Source organism: Mauremys reevesii, linkage group 7 (genome assembly GCF_016161935.1).
Source record: "Mauremys reevesii isolate NIE-2019 linkage group 7, ASM1616193v1, whole genome shotgun sequence".
In the NCBI taxonomy this organism is placed as follows: domain Eukaryota; kingdom Metazoa; phylum Chordata; order Testudines; family Geoemydidae; genus Mauremys; species Mauremys reevesii.
This window is the reverse complement of record NC_052629.1, coordinates 121,121,973-121,142,994: the sequence shown is the minus strand read 5'-3', so window position 1 is coordinate 121,142,994 and position 21,022 is coordinate 121,121,973. Positions and strand designations below refer to the sequence as shown.

Below are 21,022 nucleotides of genomic sequence, written 5' to 3'. Positions count from 1 at the left end.
AAAATAGGCAAGTGGAGTAGGACAGATCTTTAGTTGGTAGATGTTGGCATAGCCTCGTCAATGTCAATGGAGCCCTGCATCTCGCCCAGCATGAGTAGATCCCACATGCAGAGCTGCCACATTCTAGCCGGAGGCTGGAAAGGGAATTGGGTTTTGTTTCTCCCACTTTGCTCCTATGTGTCTCCCCAGTTTGTCACCTCTTCCTACCTCCCTTTCCACCAGCTGGATGATCCACGTAAGCACAGTAATGCCTGTTCTCTGACCCCAGTTAAACATTGTGCGACTTATCAGAGTAGTTGGGACCCTTGAAATACTACCAAATCATGCTACAGGCCTCTAACCTCCAACCGGGTTTATTAATGCAGTCAAAACAGGCAGGACCCAACAGTTCACTGATCGGGTGGATCCTTTGAGCTATCTTTTCCACTAGTAAAAGGGATATACCTTGTAAGCTGAAAACAAATGAATGTTTGCTGGTCCATTTTACATACGGGTACCAGCCAGGCACAGTCTATGTCCTTGTTCATGTCTCCATCTTTGCAGCTCAGTATGCACCAATCTCCCAAAGACCAAAATCCTCATCCTCTAAACAAAGCCTGTGTTCAAAAGGCCTTGCCCATAAGAGCTACATGTGGTTGGAAGAAAAAGACCTCAGACCCAGGCAGCTCACCTGCCCGCTGCTGCTACAGTCCAGGGGAGGGGTTGTGGACATGCTACTGACCATACAAGTGCTTTGGGCATCGTTATTATTCGGTGAAAGAGAACTTCCAGCTTGCTCTAAAAATGAGGCAGCCATTAGTGGAGTCCCTCTGCCTCCAGGAGCCCATTGATTTAGGGGAGTTCTCAGTATAATGAAAACGAAGGCAGGGGCCAGACCTGGCTCAGTCTGTATCTTTTCTTAGGGTGCGTCTACACTGCAGTTAAAAAACCTGCAGCTGGCCTGTGCCAGCTGACCCAGGCTCCCGGGGCTCGGGCTAAGGGGCTGTGTAATTGTGGTGTAGACATTCAGGCTCAGACTGGAGCCCAGGCACTAGGACCCTGCGAGATAGGAGGGTCCCAGAGCTCAGGCGAGCATCTACACTGCAATTAAACAGCCCCTGCGAGCCAGACTCAGCTGGCACGAGCCAGCCGTGGGTGTCTAATTGCAGTGTAGCCGTACCCTTAGAGAGACGTGCGGGGGAGTTATTCCAGCATTTGGGCCATAGGAATTCCTGCCCAGCTGCAATCGTGCCGTGCGAACTGAGTGTGTTTAGAATGTGAAGCAGTTATACGAATTTACGTTCTGATCTCCCTCTATGTGCAGCATTGCAACTCCCAGTACAGTGCTCTTCTGTTCGCGCCCCCCACCGTCCTTCCCCCCCGTTGTCTTCCAGCCTGACTGACCTTTTCTCCTGGACTCAGCACTCTCTGCAGCCCAGAAAGCCGTATTTTGCAGTCTGCTGAATCAAGCCGTGAATATTGAAGAAGGCAGTGGGCAATTCAGTGTAAGCATATCTGTTTACTTTTTCAGAGGCATGGTCAAGGGAACTAATCTAACAAGCAGCTGTATAATTAGTGGAAATTGGAATCAGTGCTCACATTTGTTGTATAATCCGTTTCTTTCGGAAATCTTCTAGCACGTAAGGGGGGGGTTGACTCATTCCGCATCATTGTCTTTAACAATAATAGACCTAAAAGTGGCAATTCTTCAACAAAACAGACTCCAGTGTGAAGCTGCAGAACTGGATACCATCAGATTAGGCCTGAATAAAGATGGGAGTGGTTTTTCCCCAATACTAATTTCTCCCTACTGTTACTCACACCTTCTTGCCAACGGTCTGTAATGGGCCACTCTCTTACCACTTCAGAAGTTATTTTTCCTCCCTTGGTATCCTGCTGTTAATTGATTTATCTCATTAGACTGACCTCACACTTGGTAAGGCAACCCCCATCCTTTCTTGTATTTCTACCTGCTCTGGTATTTTCACTTCATGCATCTGATGAAGTGGGTTTTAGCCCACAAAAGCTTATGCTCAAATAAATCTGTTAGTCTCTAAGGTGCCACAAGGACTCCTCATTGTTTTTGCTGAGACAGACTAACACGGCTCCCCCTCTGAAACCTATCAGTGTCTTTGTCGCTTGCCAAGTTAAAACTTTTATGCTAAGTTGGACACAGGTGGGCTGCTAAGTGTGGCGAGAAATAATAGAGACTATTAGTTTTAGCCTGAAATAAATGGGTTGTCCAGCTGTAGTTGCTGTAGAGAGGAAGTTGAATTTTAATTAGATGCCAGCAGTAATTGTAGTGATTATGTACTTTTTGAATAGCTGTTGGGAATAGCTCGATTTACATCCAAAGAGTAATGTGAACGACATGCTAAGTGCTTTAAGGGGAAAAGGAAGGTACTCTGGTTTACTAAAGAAATTGTAGTGAAACAAAGCTACAGTGGGCTAAAAAGAGCTGCAAAAGTGGCTCAATGTAATTATTGAGTAGCTGCAAGAATAGCTGCATATTGGAGAAAGTAGGGGAAAATGCTTTGGTGTTGGTGCAATATTTTCTGCTTTACTGTATTCCTTAGTTATCATCCGATGTCTCATGGAAGGGTGTCCATTTCTGCACGGTTTTTCGATAATATGAGATGGGTTCAGCTTTGATAAGCATTGGAGGATCCATTGGAGGATCCATGACCATTGTGTCTTCATGACTTCCAGATCTCACACGCATGGTTAACAAGTGAAAAGCAGCCTTCCAATATCCAGCCCTGCGAACATTCAGCCGGGGATCTGAAAGAGGCCAGCTTCAGTCTTTCTGGCTCATGCACAACATCATTAAAGATTCTGCACTTGGTACTTGATTAACTGTTCTGTGCATAGCACACAAAGCAGAAAAGGATCCAGGCTGGTCTCTCTTCTATAGTCCTGGTGGGAGTAAAACTTTAATTTTAGGGCCTAATTCTGAAAACTTGTACATGACTGACTTTACTCAGGTGACCAGTTGCACTGACTTCAACAGTGCTACTTGCCCAAGTAAAGTCATTCACATACCTAAGTGTTTGTAAGATTGGGCCCTTAGTAAAGTAACTCCACTGACTCTGAAGATGCCTAGGGAACAGTCTACTGAGTAAAAGGATGGCAGTTTACATTGTCAATCTTCAGAGCAGGTCAGTACTTTAAAATCAGACATCGTGTGGAAACGAACACTTCATTTTCCAAGTCTTACAGAATCCAGCAGAGCCCTCCTGGAGCTAACACTCAAGATACACTTCTCTAACTAAATATTCAATTCAAACAAGCATTAACAGACCCAGAATTTTCTTTCTAGTTCTGGATATTTTGTCAATGGCAACTTTATCAGTTGGGTTAATAACATTAATAATACAGTTCTTTAAAAAATTAAAACCAAACACTTTGTCCATCCTGTTTGCAGTGATAATATGTACCTGAGTAAGACGCAGGAGACTTCATTAGGGGAGTTCTCTGGACCAGTGGATAACAGACATGGAGAGGACGCCTTTGATGACCTCAACAGTCCTCCACTATGAGTAGATGCCTCTAGGTCAAGCCACCCGGCAGTATAAATAGCAGTCTCTGAACAAACCACATATTCTGCTCTAGCCTGAGGAGAAGTACTGGGCTGCTCCTCCGACAGCAGAAGGGAAGAGAGGACAAAGAGATGCTCTTTAGTGCTGTATGTACAAACCCTTTTGTTTGGGAGAAAAGCAAACCATAGGCTTTAACGTGAACCACACAAAATCTTGTCAAAGTTTATACAGCCTAAAAAATAACCTGTGCGGATTCTGTGTATCTTGAGGAGCTGAGCGAAACTGTTTGCAAACATTCAATTAAAGAACATTATTGGCCATATTCCAATAGCACCAAGAGACCCCTACCAAAATCAAGGGCCCATCATGCTGGACATTGCACAGACACACAGTAGGAGACAGTCCCAGCCTCAAAATATAGACTGGCAAAAGTTGGTGAGAATAAGGATTGTTATCCCTAGTTTACCAGAGGGAAAGTGAGGCACAGATAGATGTGGTGCATGCAAGCCTTTCCTTCCTTTCAAAACCACTTTGAATTTGCTTTGTTTGTTTTCAGGTGCATTTGGTGTTGCTTTTCACATTCCATAAAAATTTCTGGCAATGAAACAGAATTTTGCGTGAGTCTGAGATAATATGAGCAGAAAGGGAATTTTATATTTCACACCCTAAACCAGACTCCGAGGCCATGCTATGCTGGCACAGTTACAGCACTACCGTTAGATGCTTCCTACGTTGACAGAAGGGGTTTTTCCATTTCTCCGAGAGATGGTAGCTAGCTTAGCAGAAAAATTCTTCCATCGACCTAGCCACGTCTACACTGAGGATTGGGTTGACTTAACTATGACACTCAAGGTGTGAAATCTTTCACAACCCTGAGTGATGTAGCTAGGTCAATCTAATTTTTAAGTGTAGACCAGGACTAACAGTTACGCTTATACAGTCAGGGAATAGAATCAAGACCGTACAACCTGGGTGTCTAATCAAACATAGTTGAAATGTATGAGGTGTTGGTTATCGTATAATCTGAGTAAACAATTCCCAAGTAATCTCTAGGCCAAGAATTATTTGCAATATAGTTTTGCATAAGAAATCACAAAAATCACTGGCAAGTCACATGCAGAAAAGAACAATGTGTTGATTACGTTATTGTACTGTAAATGATTTGCTCAGATCTAATATATTGTATGTCCTTTCACAGTATAAAATCTTTCCTCAGGGATTTTTGGAATGTGGTGGTCCCTATAATCCCAGTGCTGTACTGTGAATTTTCTCAGGGTGCCTATCTTCATGAAATAATAGGAAACTCTTGAATATTCTACCTACCAACATCTAACACAAGTCTAACACCAATGAAATGATTTCCATAGAAAATCTACGATGGTTGAACTTGGACAAACTCACTGCTTTGTAGGAAAAAGACGCTCCAGGAAATGTTCTCCCTTAAGAACTTGTACCACCGCTAACTCTCAAACCTAAAAAAAACGTCATTTCCCTTCAGTCACAGGGGACATACAGGTCTCCTGCATCTGATCCTACTGTTAATACTACTTGAGAAGCTTATGCTGTTGGTGACCAGGTATATCCTTTCTTTTCTTTTGATGAGGTCACATTGTTCTGTCTTCAGGAGATCGTTAGGTTTCTCATATGTCAGCACTGTACAGGATTCCATTTCGTGATAAAATATATAGGGCAGTGATGTCATGCATAGCATTGAAATAGACATCTAACTCATTGCTGTGTCCGGGTCCTGCATCCACCTCAGGTCTTTCATGGCTTTTCAATGCCACTCTCCCATCTTTCTGCTTCCTAGAAAGATCGAGCCTTTTGCTGGATGCCCTAGCCATTACCTCACTCCTACTTCCCTTCCTCCTTCAGGCAAGAACCCACTTTCTCTAGAGTACTCAATGGCAAAGGTTTCCTGCCCAACTTCAAATACAATTCCTAATTCCTTCCATCCAGAAAAGACAGTCTCCTAGATCAGTGGTTCTCAAACTAGGGCCACTGCTTGTTCAGGGAAAGCCCCTGGCAGGCCAGGCTGGTTTGTTTACCTGCTGCAGTCGCAGGTTCGGCTGATCGTGGCTCCCACTGGCCATGGTTTGCCGCTCCAGGCCAATGGGGGCTGCAGGAAGGGCGGCCAGCATGTCCCTCGGCCCACGCCACTTCCCGCAGCCTCCATTGGCCTGGAGCAGCAAACCGCTGTCAGTGGGAGCCACGATCGGCTGAACCTGCCGACGAGGTAGGTAAACAAACCGGCCTGGCCCACCAGGGGCTTTCCCTGAACAAGCGGTGGACCGGCTTTGAGAACCACTGTCTTAGATGGCTTCTTTTATTGCTTCTGAAAGGTTGAATGAAAAGCATGTGGCAAGATAAATGGTTTGCTTTCATGTTCATACTCCCTGCTCGAACCAGATTTAATCTTAACGTGAACTGTTTTTCATTAAACATGTCAACTGAAACAGTATCTTACGCTGTGGCATGCAGTGTTGTTGTAGCCATGTCGGTCCCAGGACATTAGAGAGATGAGGTGGGGGAAGTATTATCTTTTATTTGACTAACTTCTGTTGGGGAGACGAGCTTTTCTGTCTCTCTCACTGACAGAAGCTGGTCCAATAAAAGATATTACCTCCCCCACCTCGTCTCAATAGGCCTCTACATTTTCACCATTTCCTTTGCAAGACTTAATTCTTGACATAGGTAAAGTCAGAGCAACCCAAACTTTCATACAGGCTCAAGCCCTTACAAAGAAGTTTGAAGGATTAGGATCAGAGGTGCCGACTTTCTAATTTCCCCAGGGGGGCTCACCCCTCCCCCCACCCCAGGCCTGCCCCATTCCACCCCTTCCCCCAAGATACCCCCTCGCCTCTTCCCTCCCCCCCCCCCAGTGCCTCCTGCACGCCGCTGAACAGCCGATCACTAGCAGGTGGGAGGCTCTGGGGAGGAGGGGGCGGAGCTGATTTCTTTTTCTGTTGGTGCTTCAGCCCCAGAGCACCCACGGAGTTGACGCTTGTGGTTAGAATGACTCTGATTTATTCTGGTGGTTACAGATACTGTGTTTTCCCTTTTCAGGCCCCTCTGTAAGGATCTGCTGCTGAATGCCAGGGAGTTCCTGAAACACACGATGCCACAACAGGAAGAGCACCAAGGGGTAGCCGGGGACTTTTATTTCTTACCTAGATAGCAGACAAGCACCCTAGGTACTCCCCAGAAGAACATGAAGATGAGTTTGCCATCTGCCTGGACACAATGGCCTGTGGGAGGTGGGAGGAATCAGGAACTGTCACTTCCAGCCCCAGGGCGTATGCAGTTCATACCTTCAGGCCAGCGTTTTCCAAAGTGGCCACAGACACAGACACGGTTGTGTGTCCAGCTTGAGGGTTAGCTTGGGCAAAAACAGAGCATGCAGCATCAGCGACCCCTTTAGAAAAGGCTGGTCCAAATCATCAAGCATTATGTGGGTTTTGTTGCCTAGTGTTTACAGCCCAGCCACTCCCATTCATCCTCTTGTTGCCGTCTAGGTACCCTGGCTGCTCCAGGTTTCCCTTTCCTCCCCAACAATCCTCTCCTCCTCCTTTCCCCCCACCCGACACTCTCACCTGGGCGAGAATCAAAGGATCTCAACAAATGTCCAAAGAACGTCCCTATGTCTCACAGCCAGTGATTGCTGCTTGTCTCAGTGGCAACACTCCTTCTTCCTCCCCCCTCGTGGTGTCAGTGTGCCGAGGGCAGGTGGTATGGCCGTGCCTGCCCCGGCTGCTCAATGGCTGAGTTGTTTGGAAAGGTAAGTGTGAGGCTTTGAACTCCTGGTGAGCAGGATCCATGGGCACATCCGATAATGTTCATTTTGTTAGTTACGTGATGAAGCGCTGAAGTTTAAATACCCCCAAACTTACCTTTACAGAAAACCCATACAGGCAGAGAAGCCTGCGGTGCTCTTCCTGCAGACTTGCTGGGTGTTTCGGCTCCATCCTGACGCTCAGCAGCCAGTCCTTCCTGAGGGCCCTGTAAGTAACCATCTCTGAGGTTGGTGCTTGAAATGCTGCAGGTGTCTGGAAATAGGGAGTGGGGAGGGGACAAGGATCCTGATCCTAACGCAGCCTGCAAGGGTTAAACCATGTTGGGTTTTCTTGGGGTGGAGTTTGAAAACGCCTGTCCTGGTAGGGATCTTTGTCAGTTGCGTAAGGACATATTTAGGCCTTAACTTGTGGGTTAGTTAACCTGCACCATTAGGGTCTGTGATAAAATCCTAGCTGCTGAAAGCTTTGGGCCGGGCCCACGAGTGACGTTCTGTTAGACCAGAGATTGCAGCTTCCTACCCTGCTGTCCTGAGCAGGGGGGAGGCAGGAGGTATCACTCCCTTCCTCAGAGACAGGTGGTGGGCGGGCTCGCTGTCTCTAGGCGAGATATAGCCCCAGCTGAGACAAGACTGCAGGCCCTGTCGGCGCAATCAGAGGGCTCCTCTTGTTTGGTTCAGCTGGTGGAGCATCTGTCCAGGGGCTGCCATGTCACAGGTTAGGGCAACTGCATTGGTATTCCTCCTCTGTGCTCCCTCGAGGGCACCCACGCCAGGCTTCTCAGCTGTCACCTCTGTTGGGGTGAGATCTGTGTCTCTCTCCCTCCACACCGGGGTCTTTCCCGGCTGCGCAGTTCCCTGTCCACACTCTGTTATTCCCCAGCAGGCCGAACTGCCTGTACTTTGCTTTCTCGCTGAAGGCTGTGAACAGCTGTGAGTGCCAGCAGCCACAAGCTACTATGCAGCCCTTCTGAAGCAAGCACATTTATTCTTAAGGTAAAAGCGTTACCGAGAAAACACATAAAATAACACACAAGAAACTACACCTGTGCTAATAACTTTGCCAGAGATCACCCCCAGCTTCACCAGGGCTCTGCTAGGAGGCAGTCCTTGAAATCCCACAGAATGTTTTTGCTGTGGTGACCAGTTCACAACAGTCTTAGGTCAGAACTGGCAGCCCATGAATATTCAGTCTTTCCTTTATACAATTGGGTCTTTGATCGTCAGACTCCAGGAATAGGTAATCGATGGCCAGTGACCCTCTCCTCAGGGCGTAGCTTCCAAAGCTGGGTTTTTGCGTAACCAGAGGTGGGTAATTTGCATTCACCTCCCCCTAAAGATTCCCCAAGCAAACTACGTGACACTGTTTGTCCCAAAACTCCATTCTTGTCTGGCCCATTGTTCAGCACAGTCCTTTGATGTGGTTAACGCTTCCCAGGGTTCACATCCCATCCTCCCCCGGAGAAGTGACATGCAATCCAGGCCCCCAGTATACAGAACCTTTGTGTTTAATACAATGGACTCCAAAGAGATTTACATTTAATTCGCTAAGTGTTTCAAGGATCTAGCAGGAAATTGCCATACCTGTCACAGGCCTCATTTCAGTGACGTGCATGTGCACGGGGCGCTTAGCCGCTGGAGGGAAGGCTTTGCTGACTGTACGTGTCCATGGTATTGAGGCTAATTTCACCTGTGCAGTCCCAGTTGTAGCCATTGTGAATTGCCTGGGTGTACCTGAGGGCAGCCCTTTGCCTGTCCCCCTGACATCGGGTGGACATGGAGAGCGGAATTCTTTTAGCAAAGGATAAAATAAGACGTTGTGGGGACTGGGAAGGGGAAGAAATAACTCAGTGAAAGAAAAAGAGCTGGAAAGAGCGTGTGTGCAATATGGGAGTGAAGCTAAGAGCGAGTAGGGCTCCAAGCCTGCAGAGGCTTGTGCGTGTGCAAACAAGTGCGTGTTTAACTTTATACACCCAGAGTCATCCTGTTGGCAGCACTGAGGCAACTCACAGTGCACACAGTTAAGTGTGTGGAAAACGCTTTGCGTGGTGGGAGCCTAACCCAGCGTCCTGTAGAATAGCGCCGTCTCACTCATGAATCAGTTGCTCCTTTAATGCTGCCAAGGCCTGTACCCCGTTGTGGTGCGGCCGTTCAAGAGCTGGTCACTCAGCATAAGGGGCTTTGGCTTAAACTTTTTAACAAGCTGGCTGAAGTTTTTTCTAAATGTTGCCCCTGCAAATTGATGCAAGATGCCTCATTTCTTTGCGGGGATGGGCTCTGTCACTCCTGCCGCACTCAGAGTAAGCCAAGTCAAAGTGACTTAACCTCTATTCCGGTTCCACGCGTCATTCAAAGCTGTTCATTTGACAGCATAGCGCTGCCATCTTCCAGATGGAGGATCTCTGCAGGGCAGTTGCTCCAGTGCACCGGCCACTAGGGGGCTCCAAAACAGCAGCAGCCAGGCTCCAGGCTGGGTGACCGTTTTTCGTTCAACCATCCATCGCCCACGCAAAGAACAAGGGCTCCTTTTAACAGGGATGGGCCGGGAGGGGGAAGTTCCTCCTTTCCTGGCCTGCCAGTGGAAGAGTGCAGATCTCCTTTCTTTGAACCTCCGCTGTGGGTCGGGGGATATGCCTCTCCTCTCCCCACGTTGGAGGTCAGGGATGCATGGGGCTCATTATTCGTACTTGCCCCATCTGAGGGGTGTTGGCTTGACACAGTGAACTACTGTCTTCCAGCTCATCCTGATCTCACGCAAGGGTTGATAAACTGGCCCCCTCACCTGGGACCCTGACTGGATAAATGCCTGGTGTCCCAGGCCAGGTCTGCCCTTTGTCTTTGCCACAGATAAATCAGACAATCCTCATGTCCCAGTTCTCCCTCTGTTGCTATGAGCCTTCCAGATTCATGAAGCAATGTGTGCACTGGCCACGCCAGTGTCTTTCTCAAGCTCAGGCCTTTGACCTTCCGCCCTGCTCGGTGACTCGATGTGCTTTCATGGCAGGTGACACCGATCTGCCGGAGATTCTGCCTTCTCTTCCTCCTTGGTGATTTGTTAGTAATTTCCTTCTGTGCCACCAGAGAGCAACACCACTACAGGGTTGTTGTCTTAATCGAAGCAGTATGCAGGCAGTTGGAACGCTGGCTCAGTCTGATTACCTGATGGCATAGCTGAGAGGCAGAGCAGATAAAAGCAGCATCGTATGAAAGACATAGATTTGGTTATAAGACAAGACTCTGACCCTCTGTGTTCTCCTATCACCCCAGCGAATAGAGAGGACTCTTATTTTCCAATGAGTAACGACTCCAAAAACAGCCTCCTGCACATGGGGGGCACTCAGGTAGAATGCTGTTGTATCTCTCTGGAGAGCCACAGCCCAGCCCAATATGTCACACCTGTTTTGCAGTGAGTTTTGGGCATGCAAGAAATGAAGGGTCAGGGTCGGGGTGAAGGAGATATAATATTGTCCACTGGGAGGTAAGACTTCCTGGCTTACAGCAGCCAAACCTCCTCCTGCTAGACGAGAGCTGTAGGCCTGAGATTTAGCAGTGGGAGAAAGGCTGGCTTCAAAGGTAAGAAGCAGGCATGACTCTAAACAAGGGCCACAACTTTCAGACTGGGACGTGTAAAGAGCTAATGCACCACAAAGGCACCTAATCAGTGGCCTGTTTTCCAGTGATGCTGAGCGCACACAGTTCCCATTGATTTCAGGCCCGTTATTTGGATTCAGATGCCTAAGCATGGTTTTGTAAGTGAGATACTATTCTAATCGGGGGGAGGGGGGGAATAACACCCTCCTTTTTTTTTTCCCCGTGAGCCCTGATTCAGCAAAGCCCATGCTTAAAATGAAGTCCCGTTGGAGTCCGTAGGACTTCAGCACAGTCGTAAGTGCATTGCTGAGCTGGGGTGCTAGTGGCTGTATAAAAGGCAAGACTGAGCCCCAATAGCATGGGGGATCAGAGACACAGAGGGGAGAAGAGACACAGCTTCTAGCTAGTTTTATTTTTTCTGTCATCATCTGGTGGAATCTGATTGACAGGCCCTGTTATGAAGCCAATACTCTGAGATTTTAGCTGTGAGTAAAATAATGCTGCTCATGTGGGAAGCAGAGTACAAGAGGCAATTATCCAGTAGTTTTAATAACAGCTTTCTGCTGGCTACATCACTGAAAACTTAAAGTACAGTTGACAGTAATTAGATTTTTAACTTTTAAATACCTTCAGGAAAATACAATAGAAATGGATCTGATTAATTTTTATTCCACATGGTTTTCATCCGCCCTCTGCATGTTTGGGCTCCAGGTTGTTTTTTAAAATGCCAAATGTTTAAGACTTAAAGGGACTTAATTATGGGAACGGGCCAGGCAAAATTTTGGAGCAAAACAATAATAATGAGGTGTCAGTGGCACTGCTTTGAACTTCAGAAATACAGTGGATGTTCAGATTGACATGGATAGGTTTTCAAATCTACTGACACTGATTACCTGCTAGGTTTTGATGGGTATGTGCCACAAAAATAATTCCAAATCCATTAAAATAAGTGGAGAATTAAGCCATGCTCCTAAATGTTATTTTCTGGAACTCTTTAAAAATCCTCCTAAATACACTTTTTTTTTTTTTTTGGCCAGGAGTTAGCACACAAGTCCCCCCTACAGTCTGTCATAGAATCATAGAATATCAGGGTTGGAAGGGACCTCAGGAGGTCATCTAGTCCAACCCCCTGCTCAAAGCAGGACCAATCCCCAATTAAATCATCCCACCCAGAGCTTTGTCAAGCCTGACCTTAAAAACCTCTAAGGAAGGAGATTCCACCACTTCCCTACGTAACCTGTTCCAGTGCTTCACCACCCTCCTAGTGAAAAAGTTTTTCCTAATATCCAACCTAGACCTCCCCCACTGCAACTTGAGACCATTACTCCTTGTTCTGTTATCTGGTACCACTGAGAACAGTGTAGATCCATCCTCTTTGGAACCCCCTTTCAGGTAGTTGAAAGCAGCTATCAAATCCCCCTCACTCTTCTCTTCTGCAGACTAAACAATCCCAGTTCCCCCAGCCTCTCCTCATAAGTCATGTGCTCCAGCCTCCTAATCATTTTTGTTGCCCTCCGCTGGACTCTTTCCAATTTTTCCAAATCCTTCTTGTAGTGGGGGGCCCAAAACTGGACACAGTACTCCAGATGAGGCCTCACCAAAGTCAAATAGAGGGGAATGATCACATCCCTCGATCTGCTGGCAATGTCCCTACTTATACAGCCCAAAATGCCGTTAGCCTTCTTGGCAACAAGGGCACATTGTTGACTCATATCCAGCTTCTCGTCCACTGTAACCCCTAGGTCCTTTTCTACAGAACTGCTGCCCAGCCATTCGGTCCCTAGTCTGTAGCAGTGCAGGGGATTCTTCTGTCCTAAGTGTGGGACTCTGCACTTGTCCTTGTTGAACTTCATCAGGTTTCTTTTGGCCCAATCCTCTAATTTGTCTAGGTCTCTGTATCCTGTCCCTACCCTCCAGCGTATCTACCACTCCTCCAAGTTTAGTGTAATCTGCAAACTTGCTGAGGGTGCAGTCCACGCCATCCTCCGGGTCATTAATGAACATATTGAACAAAACCGGCCCCAGGACCGACCCTTGGGGCACTCCGCTTGATACCGGCTGCCAACTAGACATGGAGCCATTGATCACTACCCGTTGAGCCCGACGATCTAGCCAGCTTTCTGTCCACCTTATAGTCCATTCATCCAGCCCATACTTCTTTAACTTGCTGGCAAGAGTACTGTATCAAAAGCTTTGCTAAAGTCAAGGAATAACACATCCACTGCTTTCCCTATATCTGCAGAGCCAGTTATCTCTTTATAGAAGGCAGTTAGGTTAGTCAGGCATGACTGTCCTCTGTTCAAGAATTTGTAGGCTGCAAGTTAGCTCCCTTCCTTGCAAATATCCCATGTCAATTAAATTCAGTGCACTAATGGAACTGGATGATTTTTTTCCTGTTTAGAGGGGCAGTGAATTTAGTGCTGTTGAAAGGTACCTGATTGATGGCTCAGGAGACTGCAGTCTACACAGAACAGCATGAGCAGATGCAGGCGGCACAGGTGTCGTTGAACTTGACCATAAATGAGCCTCTCTCTGATCCTGGCGGCGCTCCCTGTAAGCGGAGGTCCAGTCTCCATCTACTTTAACCACAGATGAAGATGTTCTCCGCACACCATCCAAGCAGGTGTGGGAGAAGTTGGGGAATGTACCTCCCCTCAGCAAGGGAAAGGAATGGGAGCTCTTCCTTTGCTTGTAGGAGACAAAAGTGCCACGCTCCACACCATTGCCTCGTACCTTATGTCCAGTCAAGTCTCAATGCCAGGTCATTCCTTGACCCTGAAATATCTGCAATAGCGCCAGGGCTGCTGCTTTGCCTTTATAACCCCCCCCCAAACAACTGCTGCTTTCTTGCAGAGACTGAATTTTGTGGTGTTTGCATTGAAGAGTATGCAGTCTATGTAGGCGTCTCCTCTTCCTGTGATTTTTCTGTCCCAAGTGACACCTGAATTTTGGCTGCTCTCCTTGTTACTTAAGGATTCTCTCTTAATATTTTGTGTCTCGACATTAAATTCTCTCTTGTACCAGTAGCAGTATTAAAACTATGAATTATTTTAACAGGTGCGTAGTTTGGAACTTAGAGCAGAACTTGATGAGCCAGCAAATGTGTGCCATTTCAACGGCTTATAACTTGAAAGCACTAAGCAGCATAAAGGGAAGGGACTGGAAGAAGGCTTGCTATCAAGATTTAAAGCTCGTGATAAGATGGCTGGCTTGAGGCTGAAAGTATTTCCCCCCTCTTTGCTGAATAACACAAAAGAACCAGGTGTGATGAATGATTTTTTGGTACTTGACATTGCAATAGGATACTTGTGAGTTCAACTGCCAGGTCTCATTTTGAGTGGTTCCTGACGGGATCTTTGACACATGCAGCCAATATTCTGATCAAGATGCACTCTCCCAATTTCAATGGTATCCATGAGTGTGACAATGTAGCACAAGTTATTTATATTCTTTTCCATTTCCTAAGCTTCAGGTTTCAATTTTAAATCAGTGTTTTAATCCTAAATCTGCAAGTCACTCTGGAGTCGCTTTGAATCAGAGGTATAGGGAAGGGTACATGCAGGTACACATTTCACCTACTTTTTTATATTGGTTGGCAGGAATATACCATTTTTTGGCCACAGTAAATGGTTTGGATGGTGCAAATGAGAGATTTGATTTTAATCCCCTTTGCTTCCATTAAATCCAGTTCAACTCAAGTAGGTCCTTTTCGATGCACTTTGATTTTAATTCACTTTCCTGCCCCTAGCTCTGGATCAAGGGGCAAATCTCAAAATAAATGTCCCCCCACCCGGGTCCTCTTTGTATCCACAATGAACTGCTGCATTCACATTCCCTCAGAGCAATTCATTCTACCACCAAGTCCTTTTGGCAGGATTTTTGGTGGCAGACTCTAAGGGGACGTCTAGGCTGGTTTAAAAAAAAAAATCCAACAAAACCAAACGTGTGGCAACAAGTCTCGGCGCTTGAGTCTGCAGACTTGAGCTTGTGGGGGCTCGCGCTACCCTGCTAAAAATAGCCTTGCTGATGTTTCAGCTCGGGCTCTGACACCCACCCCCCTACACTGGGCTTCAGAGCCTGAGCTGGAACATCTACCTGGCTATCTTTAGCACCATAGCTCAAGCCCAGAACTGTAGATCCAGGCTCTGTGGCTCGCTGCTGAGGTTTAGTTTGGATTTGGGTTTTTTTGCAGTATAGAAGTACCCTAAAGGCTTCTGTAAAACTGTATGTGATCCATTAGATTGGGGTCGGCAACCTGCGGCACACGTGCCAAAGGCGGCATGCGAGCTGATTTTTAGTGGCACTCTGCTGCCAGCAGGGTCCCAGCCACCAGCCCCGCTCAGCCCGCTGCCTGCCTGGATGAATGGAACCCCAGGCCGGCAGCGCTGCTGGTCTGGGGTTCCACCGCGAGCCTCTGTAAAATGAATTACTGGCACACAAAACCTTAAATTAATGAAGACTTGGCACACCACTTCTCAAAGTTTGCCGACTCCTGCTCTAGATTGTCACCAAAAACTTCTCCAAGCACCATCTATAACGAAAGTATGGCCACTTCTCAGATTGCCCCTGCACTGCTGTTTTGAATCTAGGGCTTGACTCTTCTCTTTCACTTGTATAAATCAGGAGTAACTCCACTCAAGTCAACTGAATCGGTCCCCCTAATGCTCATGCAACATGCTCATTTACAAATGCTTTTAAAGTGGATGTGGGAGGGTGTGTGTGTTTACATCTGGCATGCCAAGAATCTCCACCGCAGACTCCAGCTTCCATACTATGTCGAAATTGGTTTTCTCATTAGCACTGCAAACTTCTGAAACAAGCTAGCGATTGATCAACTCTCTGTGATATTTGCATATAGAAATGAATGGGGGAATGTTCCTTAAGAAAGATCCCATTTCCAACAGAAAGGCAAATGATTTCCAGTTGTATCTCAGACGTAATTAATTTTAACGTCTTTGCAAAATTTAAATAAAAATCAAAATGGAAATATGGAAATGCATCCCACCATGATGAGAATCTGCTTTAATATTCTGTAGGCTCACAAGTTATTTGCACCAGCGATTCTCAGTAAACTAATTCTTTCATCCCATTATTTTAGTGGCTGAGGCTGAGACATCAGCCCATTCTCTTAGCAGACTGCAACCTCCTTTTAACCCTATGAGGAAAATATCTCAGTGTTTGTATATATTTGAGTCATGGTATCTCAGACTTTCACACAGTGGATCCAGAAAGTCAAGGAGATCGTGTAATATTTTGAAGTAATAGCCGAGCACCTACAGTGTGCTAGGTACTGCACAGGCCAGGAACAAGGCAAGGGGTGTTATCTCCAGTGACAAAGCTCCCAGTGAGTTTAAGAGGAGCATTTTTAGGTTTATGGTAACTGACCCAAGGAACCTACCATCCAAGGCTCCCCATCCTGAAGTGGGAGTTTCAGTGAGACTTTGCTTGGGTGCTGGGGTTCATGCTAGCAGATTCCCTGGAAGGATTGTGGCCTAAATAAGGAGCTTACAGCCCAAATAAACTTTCTGCCCCAAGAATTTCCCTGTGCTAATACTGATCTGTATCTTGTGAAACAACCTAGAGCAGGGGAACCTGTCAGCCCAGGGGAAACTGTTCCTGAGTTGGGATCATGTTACAAGAATGGGTTTGAGCTTTTTCAGGCTTGAAGTTTCAAATGTAATGGAGTTTCATGGGTTCACCCCCGCCCCCGTCCAGTTTAACTTAAAATTGGGGAAGAGGAAGCCATAGAAAAATGCCTCCTTAACACTGTGTGTGTGTGTGTGTGTGTGTGTGTGTGTGTGTTTTCTGGGGCATCTGTCCTGAACATAATGTTATTTGGAGACAGGTTCGTACCGGTGGGGTGCGGGGCCTGGGGCAAATCAGCCTCTTTGGGGGCCCCCCTTAACATTTTTTATACAGGTAAAATCTGGTTACGGTTAACTTCAAGGGCAGCTCCTGGCTGCAGGTGAAATATTGATAGTGCCCAGCTGTATCGTTATAATGTTGTATTGTATTGTATTGTATTGTTCTTTTTTATAGTTATAATGAAGTTCAGATAATTTAAAAAAAACAACTCACCAATCACGATTAGTGTCGCGTCGCTTACATTCTGAAATCCTCCTTCCTGGACTTGCTTGCAGCAAACTCACTTCCCAGATGCATATGGTCTCGCTACCCTCAGTGGATTTTTAAAAAATATAATTACACATTTGCAACACTGAGAGCCCATGTCTCAGGAACTGGGTGGCTCTTGGAGGGCTTCTATGTGCCCTAGTGCTGGGGGACCCCAGGACCCTCCAGCGTGGAGGAGGGGCTCTAAGATCTGTTTTCTCTGGGGGTTGGGGCGGGGAGAAGGTGGAAAAGCAGATGATGAAGGACCCCAGTCCTGGTGGGTGGTGGAGAGAGCAGAGTTGTGGTACCCCAGGTCCTGGTACTGTGGGGAGAGGGACCCCAAGGCTAGAGAACTGCAAGGCAAGGAGGACCCTGAGGCAGAGGGGTGATAAGGGCTGGCTCTGGCCTGGAGGTGGCATTGGAGGACCCCACCCAATGCTGGGAGAGGGGAGAAGGGGCAGGTGTGGGGCACTGGGGGGACACCAGTGTTGGGTGATGGGTGAGGGACAATGGAGACTGCTGGCTGGCACTCACCTGTGCTGGTGGAGAGTCCTGCTGGAAAAGGGAAGGGTTCATTTGAGGCGGAAGGGGAGGGGCAGGGTCAGCCTGTCCTGGCACTAGTGATTGGGGCGGGGGCGCACTAGGATCCTGCAACACCAGGAGCCAGCAGAGCGGGAGCGGGCTAGGGCCGGTTCGCTCACTGCTGCTGCCACAGAAACTGAGCCCGAGCCCGGTGGGCTGCAGGCAAGAAAAGAAATAAATGCCCGGGTCGGTGAGTGCGGGGCACAGGCCTGACCCCTGCTGCCGGCACCAGGCCCCCGGCTAGCCCCCTGGGTCACCCTGGCCTCCCCCCGGCATTCCCCCAAAGCACGGGACCCCGGGGCAATTGCCCCGGTCCCTCCCGGCTCTGTCTGGAGAAGTCATGTAAAGAGGAGCATTCTCACACTATTTCCAGCTGAGGTTATCTTCGGTGGGCTATTGAGAAGGAATACAATGCCAGCCACTAACTGGCAGGGGCTGGAAGGCCTTTCTCTAGAAACAGCTCATTCTATAACTGTCCATTATGAGGTTTCTTACACCTTTCCATGAAGCAACAGGAGTCAAGCTGTAATATGCACCAAAGCATTTTAAAATGCAACCAGGTTTCACCCTAGCGAGAGAACTGAGTTGTTCATGATCTTGGTGGAAAAGAACATGTACACAAGCAAGAGATCTCCGCTGGGAGCTCAATGAACCCAAGAGACTGGGTAGCCTCCAAAAGCCTTGAACAGCTGTGTATGAGGCGGAGTGGTGGAGAGAGCCTTACAAATAGCAATGGAAGGACATGGATTAGTCCCCGTTCAGTTACAGTGGGGATTTTGGATGGTAAGTTTTATGGGTTCCTGGGTCAACTTTTCACATCGTATTGAATATCCCTGTGTTGCACTTTTGTTACTGTGCTGTTCATATTGCAGGGAAGCTGCTTCATTTTCAGTCCATCTCGAATGCCATACGATGCCATTTATGTATTGTCCCGTGTGCGTGCGTTAGTTGATACAGTGCATTGGCACTACGCCTCCATGCGGTTACGTTCATACAAAATGGGTCATATATAATTTCTCCTTCCCGCTCTCTTTTCCCCCTTGCCGTCTCTGAAACACAGAGAAGTGATAAAGCCCCAAACTCCTGTGGGTGGAGGGGAAAGGAAAGAACTGTTCCCCAACACCCACTATTCTCATGTCCTAAAATGATCACTTGTCTAGTTAAGTAAGAACGCGCTTTCTGTGTTTGCATGTTTAGGTCCTTGTCAGAAACTGTATTCACTCAGTATGTAATGCGTTGCTCCAGATTAGAAAGCTGTTCAGTGTGCTGATTGAAGATGCAGTGGAATTTGAGTGCTCCAAAGTGCTGCAGATCACAGGAGTTGAGATTGCTGTTTAATCTGGATGCCTGGGACACCAATTGCCACCCTACATTGCATTGGTCAAATACTTCACTTACCTTTTAAATACACCAAGCACTGAAGCTGCATGGTAAAGTCTCTTGCAAGAGAACTCTCTGCACACGATATTTCCCATAAATAATAATGTAATTGGCCAACCTGGAAGCCAATTATGCTATTCCCCCTGGAAGCGCTTCATGGGCCAGGCTTGCCGAAAGGGCAACATCACAGAGTGCAGCATCACTCACATTTACATGGAAGAGTGTGGTAGGCAAAATACCTACCTTACAACAAACGTTTGGGTATCCACTGTGTTTGGAGTTTACTTAAGATCTGGCCTGTGAGAGTGTGTGTGGCTGGAGCATCTTAAATCTAATCATCCAGCTAGGGCAACTTCCTTCATTTTTGTCCTCTAGAATGTCCCGATAAAGAGAAGGCCCACTTCTCTTCTCATTCCTACCAGTGTAAATCCAAACCCACCCTGAGAAGTTAGTGGGGTTATACTGATGTAAAATCAACGGCCAAAGTACGGTAGCTCAGATTCTGCTCTCAGTGTCTTCAGTAATCGAGTTGCACTGGTGGAATACAACAGAATCTGGCCCAGTGCCTCCCCTGTGCTGGAACTTTCGCCTGTCCAGCTTTTGAAAGCAAATGGGTTTCAGTCTAGCTTTGCAGGCTTGTCGTCACACATTGACATTTCTGTGTGAAATATAACAGCACATCTCTTGTCCTCAAATAAAACTGTCTGTTTTCTTGTATTTCTGTAAAGTCACAGGCGCATGTGTCAGCATATGTTTATTGCAGTGAAGACTTCAGGTATGAAGTGATAGGCCCATGTGCGAGATGGGAGAGAAGCACACAAAAAGGGCCGTTCACTATTGGAGTTGGTGCAAAATGCCACTGTTGTGATCTGCGAGCGCTTTACACCCACTATGCACAAGGTGAACGGTTGAAGAATCACCCCCACAGACTAAGCAATGAGCCAAGACCTTTGCCCAAAAAGACAAGATACAGGGGTGCTTTATACTTAGCCTGTCCAAGGTTAACCAGCAAGGGACAAAATAAAATGCTCAGTGTAGGAAAGTTCAGCTGATACGGGCTGATTTTCTTTTTGCCACTTGTTTAACTGCGGAGAGGGAACAAATGTGAGGAATTGATGTTTAGGTCAAAGAATGGGAAGCTATGGAGGGACCGAGCCCTGTGCTGCAAGGCATGGGGAACTATGGGTACGTCTACATTGCAATAAAAAACCTGTGGCACCAGGTCTCAGAGCCCGGGTCAGTTGACTCAGGTTCACGGCTCAGGCGGCAGGGCTAAAAATAGCAGTGTAGACGTTCGGGCGTGGCTGGAGCCTGGGCTCTCGGACCCACCCTCATTGCAGGGTTTTGGAGCCTGAGCTTCTGCCCAAGCCCAAATATCTAGACTGCAATTTTTAGCTCCACAGCCCGAGCTCGAGCCAGCTGCAGTTCTGTCATAGGTATTTTATTGCAGTGTAGATGTACATCGTGTTCCTCTTTCCAAGAGAATTCCACGGAAGTGCTCTAAAAATCCCATGTATCCAACCTGTGAGCTGGTCTCTGTGTTGGTCAGATGTAATTAATATACAATCTTGCTATCTTTCCCCCTTTATCTGGTTGGCGCAGGTACAGGATTGATATTTCAGGTTTTGGATAATGAATTGACTAGAACTTTTTCCTACTTTTCTTATACCAAGGAAAAGCCACCAAGAAAAAATAAGTTCTATCAATCCTATAACGTACTGAACAACCTCAAGGCCCATTAAAGCCCAGGGGGATTGGAGGCACTCAGCACTTTCACAGCTGGGCTCCTCTATGAATTTAATGTACACGAGAATCCGTGCAGATCAACAGAATACAGATCTGTCTCCATACAGTAAATACCCAAAGATGAGCGTTGCCCGATTAACAGCATCTTGACTCCTACCAAGTGCTCTTTTTAAAATGTCATTGATCTGAATCAATCTTTAGGCTTAGCACAAACCCAGTAGAGAAGAGAGAAGGCTTCTTTCCTATAGAGTGTTCATAAAAAAAAAAAAAAGCAATCCTGCATTTACTATGTTGAGTAATGAGC

General features: G+C 47.0%; 1 protein-coding gene across 1 annotated transcript in view; it reads left to right on the top strand.

Annotated features, from left to right (window-relative positions):
• SYNPR (synaptoporin) overlaps positions 1-21,022 on the top strand; it is a 173,285-nt gene that overhangs the window by 82,096 nt on the left and 70,167 nt on the right. The window lies entirely within an intron of this gene.